At 38.4% G+C, this 21,771-nt stretch overlaps 2 long non-coding RNA genes across 2 annotated transcripts in view; one reads left to right on the top strand and one right to left on the bottom strand.

The window, feature by feature from the left end:
* Positions 1-21,771, top strand: part of LOC143362119 (uncharacterized) — a 144,188-nt gene that overhangs the window by 78,732 nt on the left and 43,685 nt on the right. The window lies entirely within an intron of this gene.
* Positions 11,884-13,512, bottom strand: LOC143361933 (uncharacterized). The gene is made up of 2 exons (XR_013083551.1): positions 12,661-13,512; positions 11,884-12,495 (listed from the first exon to the last, which is right to left on the bottom strand). It is a non-coding gene; the product is annotated as an uncharacterized LOC143361933 (long non-coding RNA).

The following is a 21,771-nucleotide window of genomic DNA, read 5'->3' as shown; positions in this document are numbered from 1 at the left end:
ACCGTGGCCATTAACAGCGATAAAATTGAATGAGCTTGTATGTGGCCATGTCTTGCCTCCGGTTCGTTAGCACAGCAGACACGCGAGCATCCCCGTGCGCGGTGGCAAGATTTCAAAATAGATTCGAAAGCGGAATCAGGTCAGGGTGCTCTCTCTCTCTCTCTCTCTCTCTCTCTCTCTCTCTCTCTCTCTCTCTCTCTCCCTCACCCTTCCTCTCTTCCTTTCTCTCTCCCACCTTTCCAGAATCCCGGAAAATCGGTCGAAACGCGTCTACGTTAACGAGTCCGCGTGCCCTCACGTCCGTTTTTAATTGCAAAAGACTTTTCAGAATGAACGGCCAACTTGTAACTTGCCGGAGAAACACGTCGAGTCCGAATAACATCCGAGAAATACGACAAAGCGCGCAGAGAGTTATGCGTAACTTCTATTCGAGAGGTTAGGCTACACGGAAAAGCTTCGACCTTTCTCTCTTTCTGCGATAAAAATAGTTCCTCGAAGCAATGCGTCCAATAAATTGTGAAAAATTGTTGTTTAACTCCGATTGCGATTGCTTTTTTTTCTCCTCGCGAGAGAATTCTACGCGTTTTTTGTTTCCAGATATATCGAATTTTCCGTTTACGCGAATTCGAAATAGCACGGTTTACAAAACAGAAAGCAATTTAACTTTTACGCGGCATACTTCCGTTATAGTTATGAAATGTTTGATTTCACGAGAATCATGTTGCTGGTTGATGTGCTACTTTCACCGTTGAACGGCCATTCTGGTGGTAGTTGTTCTTGTGGTCGTTGTAATATTTTTGTATTAGGAGTAAATGAATATACCGGAAACATGTTAACTGGTATTTTCATTTTAATTGGCGATATGTAAAAGCTTGAATGCAATACGTAGGGTGGGGTCTCTCAAGAGTTGAAATAGAATGCTATGCTGATACGCATAATATGCAAATGGGTAAAACATCACATGAGAATTGAATATGTAGCTGAAATATTTTTGCGAAACGTACGGAGATTAATAAAGTTTCAAAATTGCGATTAAAAGAACGTTTCTTTGCAAGATGTCTCTCATTGATCCGATTACTTGTAAATTACGCATTATCTATGTACAGGAATTTACGAACTTAATTTCTTATTTCCCCGTCACATTTGTTTTTTACTATAGCGTCAATTTGAAATCGTAAGAAATTCAATCAAGAAGATATTTCACGTCGGACAAAAGTCTTCAAATTAAACCTAAAAAAATCAGCGCCGGATAAGGATTAATTTTCTGTGTGGTTGTAAAATTTTTTCCGCAGCGTCGCTCATTTCTATTTATCATACTGTTCTGTTAATTTGATGCGTGTGTTGTTGGTAATCTGAACTCCTCTGAACCGGCTCATCGGATGTTCCGCGCAATCCTTCAATAATATTAATGATTTTAATGGTATTCACGGTATTAATGATATTAATATAACTAATATTATCAAAATGTTTTTTTCATTAACTTGGGTGTTATGTCGCATGAATTTCTCGTAATCAATCGATTTTCTCGAAAGCCTCGTGTGACAAAATGTTATACTACATTTTCGACTTGTTTTTTTTTATGTAGAATCACTCCCTGTCGGTTGATCACCCGGTATAAGTTTGTTGAGCAAATTCCACGTTGGCTGTACAATTTGTGCGTGGTTTTAAGGTGGACGTACAGAGGATTCGATTTGTTCGAGTTCACTGACGAAAATATTTGAACACTTACCATGAAATACTTTATTTATTACAATAAGTATATTATACAATACTTACAGAAATATTACTAACATTGTAAATTGGTATGACTTTCTAGATTATACAGGTCAAGTTTCAAGTGAATCGAAATATGCATACAATAGTTATGAATTATTTTTTACAAACATAAACTTTGCTGATGCCACAAAAATATTTGAACAGGTAACTTTTAAAGTTTTAATATGTAGTGTACGTCCACGTTTGGCACGAATAACATGTTGTAATCGAGTATGCATACTGTTTACTAACATTCCTGTAACATTTCCATTAAAAACGTTAAATTTCGATTCATCTGAAAAGATTACTTTATTTCAGAATGCATTATTTTTACTAATAAATTCCTTGGCGAATTTTAAGCTCTTTTTCTTTTTAATATTACTAATGTACGGCTTCTTTCTGGAACCCTGACATGATAATCGTTTTCACGTAGCACTCTTCTACATAATTCTGGATTTACATCTTTCTTGAAGTAATGTCTAACTATCGTTGCAAGTTGTGTAGCAAAAATCTTTTTTTTTTTATTTCACCGATCAAAGCTCTTCTCTTTCCGTTAATTTTTGTGGACGGCCTGAACGGTACTTGTGTTTTAGTTCCTTCAGATTTCGATAGTTTAAGAATATAATGTATTGTAGATCTCTTTATATTTAATAATTGACTTATATCACCATACGTCTTTCCTTCGTTACGTCACTTCACAATTAATTTTCTCTCATTTTCAGGAATTTCGGACGTTTTCGGACACATGTTCAATAGAATATTTCATCATGAATGCTAAACTATGACTGATGCACGTGGAACAACTACCAACAGTGAATGTTTACATTCAGTGCCTGAAAAACTTTGTTCTCATTCATTCTTAGAGCTCATTTCTGTGTGTTCAAATACTATTGTGGCATCAGCAAAGTTTATGTTTGTAAGAAATAATTCATAACTGTTGTATGCATATTTCGATTCGGTTGAAACTTGACCTGTATAATCTAGAAAGTCATACCAATTTACAATGTTAGTAATATTTCTGTAAGCATTGTATAATATACTTATTATAATAAATAAAGTATTTCGTGGTAAGTGTTCGAATACGTTCGTGAGTCACTGTAGGTGTCCTGAAACAGCCACCGGAAGTCTTGAGCGATTACACTCAATTCGAAGGGAATAAATCTGCCGATCGGTTGAACGCGTAAACCGGTGCTCGCCGTGAACTCTAGCCTTGCGATATATACGTTCCCTCGTAAACACTTTAAGCAGGAGACATCATATCCCGATGGAAACAAATATCCGGTCGGTGGCGTAATCGATCGTTCTCCAAACGTCGCCATTCGGCCGGCGCTTTCTCGTGTTTGTTCGACACTGGACAGTAATTGATTATTTTGATTATTTTCCCTCATACCGACATGGCATCCAGTCATTTCAACGTTGATGACGCTAATCGATATGTTACCACAGCTTTTTTAGAGAACCTCTGGATTTAATTGCTTTCGTGATTCGTTTCCTGCAACTATAATCATTACTTGGTTGTCAATATAAAAATTTGATCGGTGAAATCGCCGGTCAGAAATTTATAGGACAATCATTCAATTACTCCAGGTATTGTCGAGTTAATATTACCTAATTAAATCATCTATGCTTACGTATACTCTACTGCTTGTTAGCATTCCACAATTGATTTATCGTTTCAATCGCAATCAGAATTGTAAGCGACTCGTGACTAATGATTAAAGAGTACGTAATTCGCGACTGCATTGATCCCGATTATTTCTGTCATTCATGGTATCTATTGTCGGTTATTAGATTTATGTATTTACCGAATTAATATCGTACACGGTTGCTGAAAATTACTTTTTACGTTGCTTAATCTTGACTCTTAGGCAAACTAGCTCCTTTTATGCAGTTTAGAACGCCATCCGACAGTAAAATTCACAAAACACAGTAAACTAAGCAATTCTAAAAAAATTAATGATCCCCTGCTTTCGTAAACATGCGAACAGAAATTTATGTTTGGGACATTGTAATGGACCTATGTAAGATTATGTATAAGAATATTATATCGCAAGAAGCATTTGTACGGATCTAGTTAAGGCCGCCATTAAATTGTCAAAAGGGTCCGCCGTCCAAGGATTAATGTACAATTTCATAGCAAGCAATTCCATAAACACAGCGCACGCGACTTCTAAGTAGTGTTTCCATTGTTTCGTCGAACACACACCCCCCCCCCCTGTCTACAGTAACACGTACTCAGAAGCCGCCTAGATTTATTACGTAGTATGCGAACCCTATTTTTACAATTCCAGCGTTCCACGAGCAGCAAACAAAAGCGGTATATTTGTTTCTCCGAACAGCGGTGTGTTTATAAACAAGTAAAAAACACAGAACTGATCGCTGACAATCAGGTTAATCTCGTCGCGACCTTTAAACGAATCTATCTAAATTAGCAAATTCAATTACGCCCTCCCGGTTTCAGCTGGTCCGCATTTCACTCTATTTGTATAATTCAGCATCGAACAATTATTGAAAAAACACGGGACATGCTCGTGCTGGAATTTTTTCTGATCATCGGTAATTATTATCGATGACGAAATTCTTTTTCGGTTACGAATAACTAACAACGAGAATCGTTTTCGGTTACGGGCAACCATTATCGCCGATATGAGAATTATTCTTTGCTCGCCATTAACCGTTATCGACGACTCGAGTTTTGGTCACGACGTAACCAATATCGACGGCGGACTTTTATTTCGGCTTCGACGTAACCAATATCGACGGCGGGACTTTTATTTCGATTACAACGTAATCAATATCGACCGCGGGAATTTTATTTTGGTTACGAGATACATATATCAATGCCGGAACTTTCGGTTTGATTACATTCAATCGTCCTGTATTTCTAAAAATATCACTAGTAATTGCTATCTGCGAACAGGCTACAATTTATTGTAGAATTTAAATGGACCAAAAAATCCGTTTGTTTCATTGCATTTTTTAACCCTTAACTCTCCAAGTGTGCCTCTCAGGCACCACCGATGTGCGACCGATCAATATAAATATCGTAATCAAAATTATATCACTTCTGAGATGAATAAAGATTGTTTCGAATGACTTTAATATTGTTATTCACACGTCATTGTAGCATTTAAAATCCGAAAAACTGAAAAACTTGCAAGTATGATGAGAATAAGTTGGAGTTGCCGGTATATTCACAATTAAAAGTCGGAGCGTTAAGGGTTAAAACTATAGTGCGACAAACCGTACCAGAATCACGAGTCCGACTCCATGTTATGGTGCAAGTGGTTAATTCCGTGTCACGTCACGTCGTGGCAAACTGATTAAAAATGAAGGAAAAGCTACCAAATATTGGTGTTGGAGAATGCGCTCAGCAGTGTGTGTGTGTGTGTTTATAGGTTCACGTTGTCATAAGTTATAACAGGGAACGGTATAATTTAATTACGCTATGTTTGCGATTAATCTTTCATAAATTACGCGTTATATACATGCCGTTCCATTTGAAGTGATCCACTGGAATATTTCAGAAAGCGGTGGAGTCATGCTCGTCGCAACCAGGACCGCGAACGTTTAACATCGAGTAGCTGAACGGGGTGAAACGGGGGATGAAAAAAGAGCAGGGACGGGGGTGGTGGTGTAAAAAAAGGAGGTCTGACCCCACTGTTTACAGATGCATTCTCGTTCTCGTCGCGCACGAGATGCGACGTGCATCGGGGCGCACCAGTCGACGACTCCCAGGCCTCTTCAGACTTTCCCTGGTAATTCAGTAATGGTCTTACGGGCGAAGTTCATAATAACTGACGCAAACGAGGGGGGGCCTCGTAATTAATTCACGCATACTTGCGAAACGGAATGAGGGAGACAGAGAAAAAGTTACCAGACAGAGACCGGTAAAGAGAAAGAGACACGGACAGAGAGAAACGTACACAGAGGGAGAGAGATGAGGGTAGGAGAGAGGGGAAAAGGGGGAATCAGAGAGGACAAGGGAGTGGGGGGGCACGTTAGCCTATGCTGAGCTTGCGTAACCTAGTATCTGCAAATCCTATGTTGAAAGCTCTCCCACAAAGCAGTGAATCAACGCCGTTAATTTGTTAAGTGTAAAGTGAATCAAATCAGTTCGCAGTACCTGTGTACCCTAGACGCGAGCGCTGCCCCGGAATTCGGGTTTACCGCGAAGACCGTCTATAAATTATTTCGACGATTCTGGAGGCCGGGCGAACCGCTCGCATTCAGCCTGCTAAAAATGTTTCCCCCTGACCCGCATCTCTCTCGCGATACACTCCTCGATGACACTCTTTCCTCTCCCCGACGGTTTCGCGGCTGATAGTCCCTCATCACACCCCCGAAAGATGCTCGAACAAATTGGATCTCGATGAATGCGGTTTCTATTTTTTATTTCAATTTTAACCCCGCTCAACTCCAAATAAATGCCCGCGTGCCGCGGCGCACAGTGGGCAATTTGGACAAAATCGGATTCAAAATCAAGGAACTTTCGATAGGAATGAGGTAGAGCGATGAAATCTTTTTTAAATGAAAGCTGCAACTTTGTAGAATATGGGAAAAATAGAGAGATTGTGGTACGAACGTTATTCAACCTCGAGAAAATTCGTTAAACGCGCACAAATTCATGAAAATTTTAGTTTTTCCAATACCACGCGCGGAAAAAATTTTTTTCTAACATGCTATACATCATTTCCCATAGATTTTTTCACGCTGATTTCAAATCTGGTCTCAAAATTTGTCTACGACCTCAGGATTTTGCAAAAAATAGATTTTTGCGACAAAATCTAATGAAGTCATTTTTTCGTTGAAACGATTGGATGGTAATAATCTCCCTATTTTTCCTATATTTTACAAAGTTTCAGCTTTCATTTAAAAAAAATTTCATCGCTCTACCTCATTCCTATCGAAAGTTCTTTGACTTTGAATCCGATTTCGTCCAAATTGCCCATTGTGCGGCGCACAGTGCGGACAAACGGCCTGTTTTTCGGCACTTCTCGTAGTTTGGTTATTAATGTGTATATAGAGGAAATGTTGTATAGAAAATTATATTTACCAATATAGCTCATAATTTTAACAAAAAAAATTTATTATTAAAAATTAAGAAATTCATTTTTAAAAACTAACAAGTTTGGAACAAAATTAATAATAAATTAACCATATGTAAAATTAACAATAATAAACTTAAACAAATTATAATACTAGTAAATAAAATTAATAAACTTAACAAAACGCTATTCGCTACCCGAGTCATTCTCAGTACTTTGATTGCGATTCAAAATAATTGACTCTCGTGATCTTGCTCATTTCTTATTAAGAACTGATCAATTTCAATAAGTAGTTTCTCGATGTGTTGAAATAACCAGATCGGATGTGAGTAAAAGATAATTGAATGAGTCGGTGTTCGTGTCCTGTCTACTGGTTTCTCGTGTATAATTCAGACGATATTTTCTCATTTCTTTGTGTCTCGCTTCTGAAGCCTCCTCAGACAGAAGTCCCATTGGGACATCAAAATGATTAATAATGTCACACCCATGAATTAAAACTTTATGTATGGTTATAGGCATGTAGTACCAATTGTATTTTTCTATGTATAAATCTAATCATATATCATTATATATCATATCAAACATATATTAAAAACAAATTAAGAATACATAAAAATGATTGATATATAATTATTGCAAAATTTTATTATACATAAAAATGATTATTATATAATTATTATTAACAATTTCCATCCTAATACGCGTTTTTCAAAAGAAATGTATTTCAAATCGTGATATACACGAATATTGAACTGTTCCAGTAAATTCCCCACTGTAACTGTGGCGAACAAATGGCATAATTTTTTACAAAAATCCAAATTTGTTTACAAATGTATACTTATTGTTAATTATTCACAGAAAATGAAATTTAACAATACAACTAATACATTTAAAAAGAAAATAACAAACTTTCCACGATAGATCCTAAAGGAAAGGTATGGACACTTCGTAAAAAGTTTATAAAATTAAGAGTCGCAAAAAGTGGCAGACAAAACTATGAAATTCTTAAACTATAGTAAGTAATGTATCCGAATATGCATGAATCTCAGGATATATTTTGCCGTTTTTGTTTTATGTTAATTTAAAGTTTTATATGCAATTGACAAATAAAACCACCGTTGAAAATTTGTACAAAAAATAAATCTACTTCATTAAATGTAAAAAGAATGCATATTCCTTGGTAAGCACTTTCCATTACACAGAATTATTATTGCACACTCATTTACAGTTAATGGAATATTTTTCGATTTTTGGCACTTTAGAGAGTGCCTGCATGGCCAAATTTTTTCACAAAAATCTAAATTTGGTTACTAATGCATATTATGGTTACTAATGCAAAAATTAAATTTAACAATAAAATTAATAAATTGAGAAAAACATTAAAAATTTTTATGCATAGAAATAATTGTTAAATGATATTTAAATGAATAATAATATGAATTTCCTGCTAATATGCAGTTCTGCCAAAGGAAATTTTTTTACATCGTCAAATAAACATGTTCAATTGGAAAACATTGGAAATAAAACAAAGAGCTTACACGTTTCGTCAAAAACAGGTTTCGAAATAAACAGCTGCCCTTCCATTTTCTTTAATAAAATATCTATCCCTATACAATTTTTATGAAAAACTTTGCTATTCTTGGGAATTCACAGATTATAAATAAATAACGTATCCAAAGTACCGATTTAATGTCGTGGTAATTTTATTCTGTTTACTCTGTTCTATTTACTGATCAGTATTTGGTATATAAGAAACCTGTTGTTTTTACTTACTGAACTATTCAGAAGTATTTAAAAAAAGAGTTCCGCATATAATCAATTTCAATACAGCTAAAAAAATCCAGAATTATTTCGAGCTATGGTCAATATTGATTTGATTAGTTCGTTCATTAAAATTACATAGATTCTGAAATTATAATAATCATCGATATTTGTTCAACTAAAAACGCTATATTAGTATTTCAGAATCTGTCTCGCTTGAAACGTATGAATATTCGTAAAATGTTCAGGGGTTTTTTTTTATATGAAATATTTGAAATCCGTCAGATTTATGTAAAGTGTTGCAATCGACATATAGGGCACCGTAAAAGTGTTTATGCATGACGATGGAATTTATCCTGTTTAATTTTATTGGTTTTCCGACAGAACAATTTTATGTAAAATAATTACGTATAATTCCAATGAATCTTGATCATCGCATTTTCTTGCCTAGGAAAGCTACTTTAAGCTTTTGATTCTATTAAAGTCAGCAAATTAAATTGGAAATGTTCTTAACTTTCGTGGCCGGCTGCAGATGGTTGTTAATAGACTACGGATCTTTATGCAAATGTTTATTTCTGAAGATTGAAATCACAAATGGGAATTAATTCTTCCTATTAAGAGTTCCATCAGATTCTAAACAAAGAGTTTTACGAAACGTTATTGAATATCGCGCAACATGAACTGCAACATTGCAGTCTAGTTGTTAGTGACAGAAATAATTTTATTGTACATTGTTGAGTCTCTCAGAAAGAAAATTCTTGTTGCTAGAAGTTTATCATTAATAGGGTTCTAAACATTTAAAATACGTAGTATTCGAGAGAAAAACAGAGCAGCCAGTGTAAATGCAAATGGTGGAGAAAATTAATGAAAATTAGAGATAATTACTCGATATGCATTAAAACTTTGAGACAGAAGATACATTTTTCTAAGACCCCTTTACACGTTTATTGAAAATGGTTTCATTTCTAATTCGATCTACTTATTAATCGATGATTATTAGAGCGATCTAATTATAAGTGATATACTTTTCGTTTCGATGTATTTCGAGCTTTGTGTTTGAAATTAAATTGCATTGTATTTAACGACGCAACTACCAATTTAACGGTTCAATTTCCCATTACTTTGCAAAAGTGGTTTCACGTAATTGTAATGTAAATCGGATACGACGCAAAATAAGTGATAAATTCGAGCTTTTTAAATTTTTTACCTGGATAACTTTTATAATTACTGGCATACTTTCAGTAATCGCATCCACAGTTCGGTCGCGACTAAATATTTAAATGAAAGGGGAGCATAATACTCAAGAAAGATCGTAAACATAAATTTTTCCCGAGGGCTCAATAATTTATAACGGAATAAAAATTAAGGTAATCGTACTCAGGTATTATACATTTTTAAAGCGGGCACCTGAGCACTGCAGAATTTAAAAGAATTAGCGAATGAATTAAGTTTTTTTTTTATGAATAATATATAAGATCGACCCATCTTACTTCGAGTTGTTCATGAGTTTAACACTTTGAACGCCAAACTAGAAACATCAAATCAAAGTAAGTTATTTAATGAAATAAAAATTGCAAAAAATTAAATGTACGATACTGAGTAATCCTCCAACTTTCTTGCATGTTACAGATCCTAATTAAGTTTAGTGCAATGAATATATCAACGTAAGAATTCATTTTAAAACCTGCACAAATAATTCCGTCAGCCACATATGGCTGACGTGGCGTTCAACGTGTTAAACAACACCATTGGTTAATCGATTGTTTAGAGAATCATTAAAATATTTGACCGTAGATGCTAAATTATAGCAGAAATTCTCGCCAAATTCTGTTCCGAAAATATTTCGCTATGTAAGCGATTTCCACTTGCGGCCAGATCTCTATTCACTATATAATTCGTAGGAATATTAACCTGTTCACCGGGAAATACGAGTTAACTCGGCATTTGAACTTGACCCAACTCCCGGCCATTTTACACTTTTCTATTCATTTACCTAAAGATTCTTCTTAGCCGACTCTAATTATGCTTATGCAACGAGCATCGAGGTTCGAAACGTGACCCGCTTAACAGCTCCGAATGTCAAGACTGCGATATTTAAACTGCGGTCATTAGAAAATCTGCTAAAAGAGCCTCGGCAAAAATTTAATTTACGCTAGGCGGTGAACCACCCTGACGGCGAAAAAGATCGATATTTATTCAGTGAATTTTCTCAAACCTTCAAAGTATGTCAAAATTATGTATCGAGCTGATCATTCGGCGAACGCTAGTTTGTTTGTTCATAGGCCAACAGTTTATCGAACATAGACACGAATGCTCGTTTGAATTTCATTTTTTTTTTTTTGGAGCAAGGGTCAAACGAGTATCGGTTCGTCGGTCTAAACGCACCGCTAAACAACGTCCGCGCGCGGTTTCAAATATTTACAAACGGGCGTATTTCATTTTAATATCGTTCTTATCGTGCACATTGATTTCACGTTCGTTACACCCCTTTTTCATTACCAAATAAACACGGCCGAGCATCGCGGCTATTTATCCGGCCCGTAAATCGTCATATTATCGATTTCACAATGGTCGTGTCTCGTTGCGCGGACTACTGGGCCATTTAACGCCAGCCATCGAACTGATTATTTCCGGCAGCGCAAAACATGCAGCGTAAGGAAAAAACTGTGTACAATGCAGCTCGGGGCCACGATATCCCCTGGTGCGTCGACCCCCCCCCCCCCCCCCCGCGCCATTTGTAATCGGGAATTTGATACAGCTAGACGATAAAACGTGACGCGGAAGCAGTTAATTTTCGGACCTTTACGCGTCGGAGGGGTGGCTGAAGGGGGTAGAAAGAGGGTTGGGGGAGGGGACGTCCACCTCAAGTTCGGTTCCTACCGCCCATTTGCCAAAACTAACCCACATTCGCGGATTTCTCGGTCAACCGGCTCGAAATTTAATCAGCTATCAGACAATTCGATGATGGATATCGAGTACCATCCGCCACGTGGAAAGCGCTCGCTCTATGAAAAATTCATCGACCGAGACGCGGAATTAATGTCGGGAAACTTGTCCTCCCCCTTTCCCCCTCCCAACCCCGTCCGAAAGTTTGCTGACATGGTCCGAACCAACCCTCCCGACGAAATTGTATATCGTGACCGAACAGGAGATAATTTTTATCAGACATCCTGATATACAGTCGCTCCAGATAATGTTCGAACGTCGAGCAATCAATATTCTCATGATTACGCTGCCGATCTTAAATAAAGTTATGTATAATTTTATATATAAAAATTTGACCCTTGGTTCATTTCGCACTTTGGACTCCTTGCGACTAGTAGAATACGATGCAATCAAAAAGAATCGAATACATCTTCCAAAAGATATAATTTGTTTTTTAGAAAATTGAAAAATTCAGTTGAGGTCAACCGATCCGGTAAAAAATAAGATCCTACTATCATATCATTGTACCAGACCTGCCCATACATTGAATTTGAATTGATATTGAAAAGCAACTGTTCGTGTCACATGTGGATTTCTTCTTGCCCATACATGATTATTATGCACATTAAAAATTCCTCCCCTCGTAAACGTCGATTCATCAGTCCACAATACTTTTGATGGAAACAAATTATCTTGTTGCACTGCATACACATACCACTGACAGAATTGCAATCGTTTTTCATAATCCGCTGGTATAAGCTCTTGTACCCGCGTGTAATGAGACGGATGTGTGTTATCAGAATGGAGAGTTCGCCATACAGTTGATCGTGATAACCCCAGTTGATACGAGGCATTACGATCACTTGCTGTTGGATTATTATTAAAACAATTCAGTATTCTTGGTGTGCGATCTCGTTGCCTTGTAAATCCATTGAATTCATTTCTTTCGAGACATGATTCGAAGGATCCTGTTGTTAATAATTGTCGGCGACAATGTATGAACACTCTGTAATCTGGTGCTCTTCGTCCAGGAAATCGGCGTTGGTACTCCCTCGCAGCAGCTCGGGTAAATACTTGTAAATACCGGTAAATACTTGTGGCATTTCGATATGAACTCCAACAACCCACTAATAGCTATTACTCGCGAAAATTACTTTCAATCTTAAGTGACCTGAAATAGTAAACACAGCTTACATAAACACACTGAATTTAATTATTGCTGATCTATTTGAGCCAATGCTTGCAGTAACAGCAAGTCGGTTACTATTCCTATATTACTTCTATTCTGTATTTTCGTTATAACTTTTTAATGAAGCTCTATGTGACCTATGTGTACATAACATTTTCGTCTTATTTAGTGCCATAGAATATACTGACAAAGTTTGAACATTAAAACCTGGGATACCCTGTATATGTATGCATTGGATTGAACTAAATTAATTTTAAACGCGTGCGCTAAAACAAACTACGCCCTGAATAATTGAAACCAGCAGTGTCACCGTGACTATCAATTAATAAACGGAGGTGCGGAAAGCATGCACCTTCCACAGTAAATAGTGAATTTGACTTCGAAATGTACACGAATGAATATGTAGTGGTACCTTATTTGCGTTAATAAGTCGCCAAATAGCAAGGTCAATATTAATATTTTATCAAAATAACGTAGCTTCAAATAACATTGGGACAAATCAATTAGAATTTTAAGTAACACAGATCAAATGGCGTTTTTTTCATATTTCTGTTTGAATTCAGTCCTTTTACTTGTTACAGATAAATATTTCTATAATACATGTATCTTTAATTAGTGTCGTTACATCCAGGCATAATGTTAGAATTATCTAGGGTTAAGAAAAGTACAAGCCTTCGAAGCAGAAAATACAATAATTCAATAAATTCAATAATTCTCATACTCGGCACTTAATCAATTCATTCTTGGTATTGAGTTTTTATATTTGGAACCACTCTTCGATTTTTCCATGTGCACTGTGCCCACCTTTACACAGTGTTCTCCCCAGAATCAATCTATCGCGCGAACGAAGAATCAGATGTAAACTAATGGTAAGTTACCGTTTCGTTGCGGCAGAAGTTCCCCTTTTCCTGAAGCTCGATGAACAAATTTCCGCCGAAAAAGGATAGCGCAGTTAGGTATGCGGATTATTTGGTTATGATTAGGTCGCGAAGTTAGGGACACGAGAAGAATTTCCACTTTAAATCTCCACTTTTGGCGAACGCTTCGTTCCCTTGTAATATCGCGGGGACAGAACAGAAAAAAAAAGAAAAGCTGGCGGTAGGGTACGTATTTCATACTCTCCACTTCTCGGCGAGTTTACAGGAGTTTCGAGGAGGAGACGGTTAAAAGAGAGGAGTAAAAAGCCAGGGAAAAGGAACGGCACGAAGCGCCAACGTTACCAGAACTTTTATGTTATTTCAAGCAGCAGCGTTACGCGTGGCCCGCGTTGCATCTGACTTTTAAATACGCGTGTAGGCGTCGCGAACTTCCGGGACGCGCGAAACTTTCGCCGCGAACTGTCCGGGATTCTTGAAAGGAAACGCGGGTTTATCGCGGAAAGGTGAAACTCAACGCCTGTTACTCGCGTATCCCGCGCCGCTGATCCCCCAGCGTTTTATTACAACCGAGCCGGAAATGCTCGTGGGAGGAAACGCGATCGGCTGAGACTCCCCGACAATTGTGACAGCATTCGAAAAAATCGAATTCCTTTCACATTGTCCTAAGGGGATTTCCTGGTCTATAATCCTGAAAAATCTTGTTTCATTTCGGTTTTTCTTTTCAAATCTTACCCATGATACTTTGAAATCTACTCGCCAATTCATGCCTTGCCTCAGAAATCATTCTAAATCTTTTGTCGCCATAACTTTGAGCAAGATTATTGTTACAGCTTGAGAAAATTAGAGTCCATTCTTCGGATATCAGTTCACAAGCCTACCAAGTTTGGAATTTTCATAATCAATACAATTCTGTTAAATATTCCTAAAAAGTAGGCTTACAATTTTAATCCGCTTAACGCGTAATTCGGTCTCGAAATCCGCTATAATAATTCGCATTCTCGCATAGTTGTGTTAAATAAAGTAGACTCACCGAGTAGCCGTTGGTACAGGGGGCGTTAACGTAATCGGCAGTAGAATGTGCAGAATGCGATAAACAATTTCAATAGATAGACCGAGTTTCCCGTTGGTGGCTGAATTTCACGTTCTATTTAGAATGATGATTATAGAACCGAGTAATCAGGTCAGATTATAGTGATTTATGCTGGTATATATGATTAATAATTGTTACGCAGTAGCAGCTCCTTTAGGTTTTGCGTTTTTTTTTTTTTTGTAATAAACGGATTGAAATGAATATTTATACAAATATTATTTCTCATCAAACTGTGACTTAAAGTAACAATTTTTTTTCTTCCTTTCTCTCTATATATGCTTTTTCTGAATAATCAATTCAACCTCTTCTGTTTTGCCATAAGACGGTAACGATGAACATAAACTGTAAAAATAATAATTTAGCGTTAGAAACTAATTTCATGTGCCATTAAATGACTATTATGGAGGTAATAAATTAGAACGTTTAGTTATTACATGAACTGCGGAGGTAATGAATATTCATTAATGCTACATTACATGCTAGCTTTGATCAATTTTGATTTTGTAATAGTTTTTCCTTTAGTATACCTTATGTCCTTGGTTAAATTAACAATTTTGAAACATAGAAGGGGCTAATCACGCAATCTATACCCGTAATATTATCGACTGAGATTATCGAGGCTCCATACCATTCAACGTCACGCCAAATTTTATCAGTTGTCGGATATTCCGGTGCATGGATTTTTAGTATTTCACTGAAAATAAAAACAATTATTTGCACAATTTCTAACGCAAGATTGTTAGATTCTTCTAATAACACTTGCAAGCAAGTAGAAAAACAAAAATTTAATAAAACTCTTCCGAATTTGTTACGAACTGAACTTAGACATTCATTACTCCCTTTTTGATAGTTTAATAGACTCAAATTTTTCCAAAGCTATAAAAGTCACTGCAAAATTAGTAAATAACACAGTTTTACACTTGGTACAGGACCGATTGATGGTTGCATGTATCTCTGACGAGGTATAGGAGTAGACTGATTAATCTCTGTGGCGCTCGTTACCATTTCTGTATCACTTCCTACCGTATCGGTCGGGACTAATATTGTGGAACTAATATCACAAACGAGACGTAGGAGTACGCCAGCACAATATGTCGCTCGAAAAGGTGTTTTCTACCGTCTTAGGATATATTTTGACTGGAGTAAGAAACAGAACGTATCTCGTCGGTGCAGAAGTTCACTAAGGAAATTCTCGTCCGTTAGAAGGTAAATCATCACGGAACCATATCGATTATCAAATGTTGTTACATTATCCATCGACCGTATTCCAGTTAAACAGATATTTTGGTGTTGCTTTTTAAGGTTTCAAACGTTAAAAGTAAAACTAATATCAAGGACAACAAATTCCTAGAAATATTGTACGTACGAAGGGAAAATCAATAATTCCTACTTCAAATTTGACATGAGATACCTCAATTTGTAATTTAAAAATATTTCATGAACAAACATTATTTACTTACACTTTTTTTGCAGATAATTGTTCCAAGAATCGATCTGTGGGATCCTTTCCAAAATCTTTTCTGCACGTCATTCCGTAAACCAACTCTTCTAATTGCTCGAGGAAAGTCTGGTCGTTGGGTCCAATTTAAAAAGTTATACTGTTTCGAAGGGTGTTCGCATATTTTCGTGAGCCTGTGTATCTGTTTCTTCTATGTGTGTGTGTGATTTCACAGAGTCATCAAGGCGGGAAGGCGACGCAGGTAAGAATCTGCGTTCTCGATCGTGCGTCGTATTTATAGGACGCGGTGACGTAAAAATCGTCGAGCCTCCCCTTTCCACCGATCCCAATTTGGAGGCAATCGCCGATCATCGGGAACAATTGTCACCAGATGTTCTATTATGTTGTACAAGCGCCCACTATTTGGGCCTTGTGCCCCCCACCACCACTCGGCCGCGATGATCCGATCGCGACTTCATTGTGATAACGAAAGTCAAAGTGATAATACATATTTGGAAGTATCTCCGAGAACTACCCTCTGTCCTTGGCAACCGCGTTGTTTCGAGACGCCGAAAAATTATACGTCGCCACACAAGGACCTTTACGTGTGGTGAGTACCATTTTTCTGTGTTTTATCATTCGTCGAGATTATTCATATAGGATTCCTATACCTCGTCCGTGGTGTAGCTAAGAGACTATAGGGGACAGACGCAGTCATTGTACCATATTTTGCCGTAAATGCATTAAAACCTCCAGTCCAGTAATGAGATAAAACGTCACATTTTCGCATCAGCCAAATACTAAGCTCGTGTTAAATCCTCTGTTTTCACTTTCCAGTTCCAAGCCGAGAAGTGGCGGCATTCGCTCGTTCCGGTTCGTTTTTCACGTCGTGTACGAACATGCTGCGATCAAACGTGTCGGCGCTGCGTTACCGGCCTCGGTTGTTGCAATTAGTCAGAAGGGAAGATCGATCGGTTTCGCAAAGCTCTTCTTTTTCTCGGGCTGTGTACGTTGCCGCGGCGCGATTCATCTTTTTCATCGAGAAGCGCTGGAAAATACACGTCGGCCGTGTTGATAGAAGATCGCGAGAAAACCAGAACCGGGTGTCTGAATAGATTCGACCCGCAATTCAATCTTTCGGAAGCCGGTCTGATTTCCGGGAAGCAAAACGCACGGGAAATTAATGACGTGGTCGTAAATACTTCGGTAGAGCCGCGTCGGTGAATGAAAATTGTGAAAAATACAGAAAAATTACGCAATAAGAAGGTAATAATTAGGGGTGTGCGGGAACCCAATGGAAAATTTCGAGATTTCCGAAAATTTCGATTTCCCTTCAGGGAATCCCGATTATTTCAAGAATTCCTACTTTTTCGGGAATTTCCACTTTTTCGGGAATCCCGACACTTTCAAGAATCTCGAAATTTTCCCGAAGCCGAAAAAATGTGTACCCGACCCGACCCGATATTTCTCGCACACCCCTAATAGTAATGGTTGCCGACGGCCTCGCGTCAGCCGTCGAAAAGTTTCTCTCTGCCTAAAACAAAGCGGCGAAGGGGCACGATACATGGTTGATCGTAATCTTGAAGGAAGGCACGGGGGCGGGTTAATACACTCCCCGGTAGCCGTCTTGTTATCAAGTGTTCACATCGCGGCTTAAGTGGCAAATTAAGGTCGTGCCCGGTGATCTAGGACGATCGCCAATGCCGCAGTTGATTTTCTGGTAGATGCGCTCGTTAAGTTGGATAAAATCTCCGGGGAATTATGCGAGCTGGCCGGCTGGTCGGCGGTGCACGTGCCACCTGGAGTCGTTCTCTGAATCGTTGTATCTTTGCCCGGAGAGAAACAAACGGTGACGGTTGCAGACACGATGATACAGAGCTCTCCCATTCCTTTATTCCGCCCGGTTACCTTTGCAAGTTTTCCCAGGTGGATCTTCCAAATTTCCCTTCCACAGGGTGCGAATACTATCTCCCGTAGTTTTCATTTTATTTTTAGCGCTTCCTCTTAAATCTCTTTTGGTAACCGATCTGCTGATGTAGCTGGTTACACAATATTGCAATTTTTAAAAATATATTCCTTTTTAATCACTGATAATATCGTCCATAGTTTCTATTTTTCTGGAGCTTTCTTTTTAATAATTTTCGATAGTCGATACACGTGCTGTTGTAGCTAGCTGGTTAGAAAATATTGCTACTTTTCAGAGTATGTTTTTACATATATCTTTCGGGAGCAATACTTAATGGTCTCGCAACAATCAAGCGCGCCGACGCTCGACTTGACCAGAAGTTGACGGTAAATTACGTAGTATTTCGCAGGTGAATTGCAGCCTGTCGCGATTCACGTCGGTCCACAGCTTGATAAAGCTTTTCAGAGTCAATGAAACATTCCGGACAAAGAAACTCGGCGTATCGGTTAAATGATACTTTAAGAGGATGGAGCACTTGAATCTTGATAAAGTGCTACATTGTCCTGTGCCGTCTCTTCGAACCCAGCCAGATTCCAGCTGAGCGACTCCATTTATGCGCAGGATGTAAAGCAAGCTTTCAAACAGTCCTGGGATTAATATTTTTGAAATGCTCCGATTTTTTTCTCTTCTCTGCTGCACGAAATAGCCATTGAATGGGCCGGAGGATCGCGAGTAGATTAAAATGCATAGTGGGATAGGAGTGCGCCGAATATGCAGTTCACAATCATCCTGATCGAGAAAGATGCTCATTATAGTCAGACTCTAGCTTTCAGCTTTAACAACTGCCATTGTGCGCGCCTGCTTTTACAAAACTGCTCTGTTGAGAATTTATATTTATTTATTGGGAAAAATAAGGGCAGAGAGGCAGTGAGCACGCAATTTTGTCAAATGCATTAAAGAACGAATGCAGTTCGTGTCCGTGCGGATAGCGCATAAGTCGAGGTTTAGGCGTGCTGCCTCGCCGGGACGAAAACGGCAGGCATAGTGATTCGTCCGGAGAGTTCCAGACCGTAATCCTCGCAATTAAAGCGAAACGTTTTCTTAATACTCCAACGGGTTGCATGGCGGTGAAACGTTAAATTCGCGATCCGACGTAGCCCCGCGAAACTTTCATCAAAATTAATCACTGTACGAATAACGCCGACGTCGACGGGCGGCTAGGAGGGGGAGTAAAGCCCGGCGCGACCCACCCCGACGTTTCGGCAAACATAATTCGTCTGCTGGAAGCTCGCATCTCGGTGGCCCTCGAGCGAGCACAAGGACGCCGGGAAATCATGCAAACATCAGGACGATTTGAAATGCGAGCGCACACCGGGGATAACCGGGTGAATCCGCTACCTTCGACGGTACCCGTCGACAACAACAGCCATTTTCCGGGGAAAGTAGGACGTGCGCCGACTATACCGGCGTCGACGAAACCAGAGCCAAGTGATTACGGTCGTCAAGGCAAAGCGCCCGGTGGCCGATCGCATCGCGACTTAGGCGACCCGGCTAACGCGCCGTGTCCTCGCACAGCGTCCCCAAGATGCTCGCAAAGCGTAATTAATATTTTAACGCGGGAGACGCCGCGCGATGCCGAGAGGAGGCCGCGCTCTCTCTTCTTCGGCCACGTTTTGCGAACCTAATGGACCCGGTATTTACGAGCTAACTGTTGCTTTTGTTGCGCCGCGCCGCCGCGACCACCGTTTCGCCAAACGCCACCAACGCTCGCTGATTCGAATTGTTTCCCATCGGAACGACCCACGCGATTTTTCCCCGAAATACGAGAAACGATGATACCCACTCGCGATTATATTTACGACTGAAAACGCGAAATATGTTTTCCGCGATACGCATCTCTTTCACCGACACTGAAAACGTTCTGAAATATTTATTGCGGTCTCTAATTTAACGCGCGGCGGTTATTTTGGCTGGATATTTAACACTACATTGACGGAGCGAGTCAATTTGACTTGTTTACGATTTTATTGCTATATATACAGGGTGGTCCACGCAATTGTTTCAAGTCGTAACTCCGTTATTATTGCATTTACGAAAACACGCCAAGGGAGAAAGATAAATGGTTCGAAGAGCACCACATCTGTAGGCCTTTAAATTTTTTTAGATGCAGCAGTGCATGTGCAATTAACAATTGCATCATTTCTTTAAATAGAAATGCATATTTTTTTTTGGACAGATCGATTCTTCTGTTCATTCTATGTAAAAAATTATTAGGGGACCATGGCAAAAAAATTATTAGACGCAGTTATGCAAACATACAAATATGTATAATATATTGTAAGAAAATGTACCGCGTTGCTAATGACCTTTGATGTTGAAGCAACATTAAACAATTAAATTATATATATATATAATAAAAAAAAACGTTATCAGAAATGTTTAGAATGTAATGGAGAAGCGTTAGAGCATCGTCTTCAATCAAGACATTTTTTGAAAATATCTCGAGATCTAATAATTTTTTTGCTATGGTACCCTAATCATTTTTTACGTAGAATGAACGGAAGAATCGATCTGTATAAAGAAAAATATACATATCTATTTAAAGAAATGATGCAATTGTTAATTGCACATGCACTGCTACATCTAAAAAAAATTTAAAGGCCTACAGATGTAGTGCTCTTCGAACCATTTATCTTTCTCCTTTATCATTTTTTCGTAAATGCAATAATAACGGAGTTATGACTTGAAACAATTGCCTGGACCACCCTGTTTATATATACAAAAGCTTAAAGAATTTTTTTAAAACATGTGTTGGTTTTTAATAGAATTATGAAGGTAGGAATCTGATCACCCTCATTGTCGTACAATACCACCAATCTGTCAGAGGGAATCACTAACTGACCAGATACCTTCTTTTTCATCCGGCAATCTAACGTTAAACCTGTTGGAAACAAAAATAAAAATTCTAAGGGAAGTTATGGAATTCGTTTGGAACTCGGCGACCCGGTATCTCGGCGAAGGGTTGTCAAGATGAAGTCTTCAAAATCTAAAGAATCCGGTTTTAAATAAAATTATCTAATTTCGTGAGAGGCAACGGAGTCCCTAGAAAATCTCTAAAATTGCGTCACAGTTGCTGCAGTTTTTCCTTTCGACAGTATGACGTTTAAAACTCTGTCACGGTTTTATTATAGAGTGAATTACGACGGGTTCCATCGAAAGTTTCCGCAATTTCGATGGGGTTAGCAGGAAGTTTCGAGGGTTGCTATTGTTTGTAGGGGAACGGAGATACTTTTTCGTTACCGTCTGAAGCGTCGCGACGTGTTTACCATCCGATAAAGTTACTTTCCGAGGTACGGTGAGAAATGAACGAGGTACGGTACTAGAAGAATTGAATAGTGGATACAACACTGTACTTGTCAGATTCCTCAGACATAAACTGAATACGAAAATCCTTTCCTGTGTTCATTCTTTAAAAAAGGACACCTCATATGCTACGCAGTTTTATGGTTTTATCACACGCATTTACAATTTTTCAAAATATCACGTCACGTAGTAAATCGATTGTTCCAGCTTCTCGACAAAAGCCAATTTCTTTGTTACACTGTTAAAAAAGGCATGGTCTTTTAAAGAGGCAAACTCTAACAACAAGTTAAATTTAAATTAGACCTCTGAAGGAACTGCAATATTTTTGGGACACCCTGTAGATAGGTATATCATAACTTCCGGATCCTTATGAAAAATAGAAAGCTTGTGCGAGACACCGGAGCTAAACAGAGATTTA

This window comes from Halictus rubicundus, chromosome 16 (assembly GCF_050948215.1).
Source record: "Halictus rubicundus isolate RS-2024b chromosome 16, iyHalRubi1_principal, whole genome shotgun sequence".
NCBI lineage: Eukaryota > Metazoa > Arthropoda > Insecta > Hymenoptera > Halictidae > Halictus > Halictus rubicundus.
The sequence above is the reverse complement of the archived record's forward strand: the minus strand, read 5'-3'. Positions and strand labels throughout refer to the sequence as shown.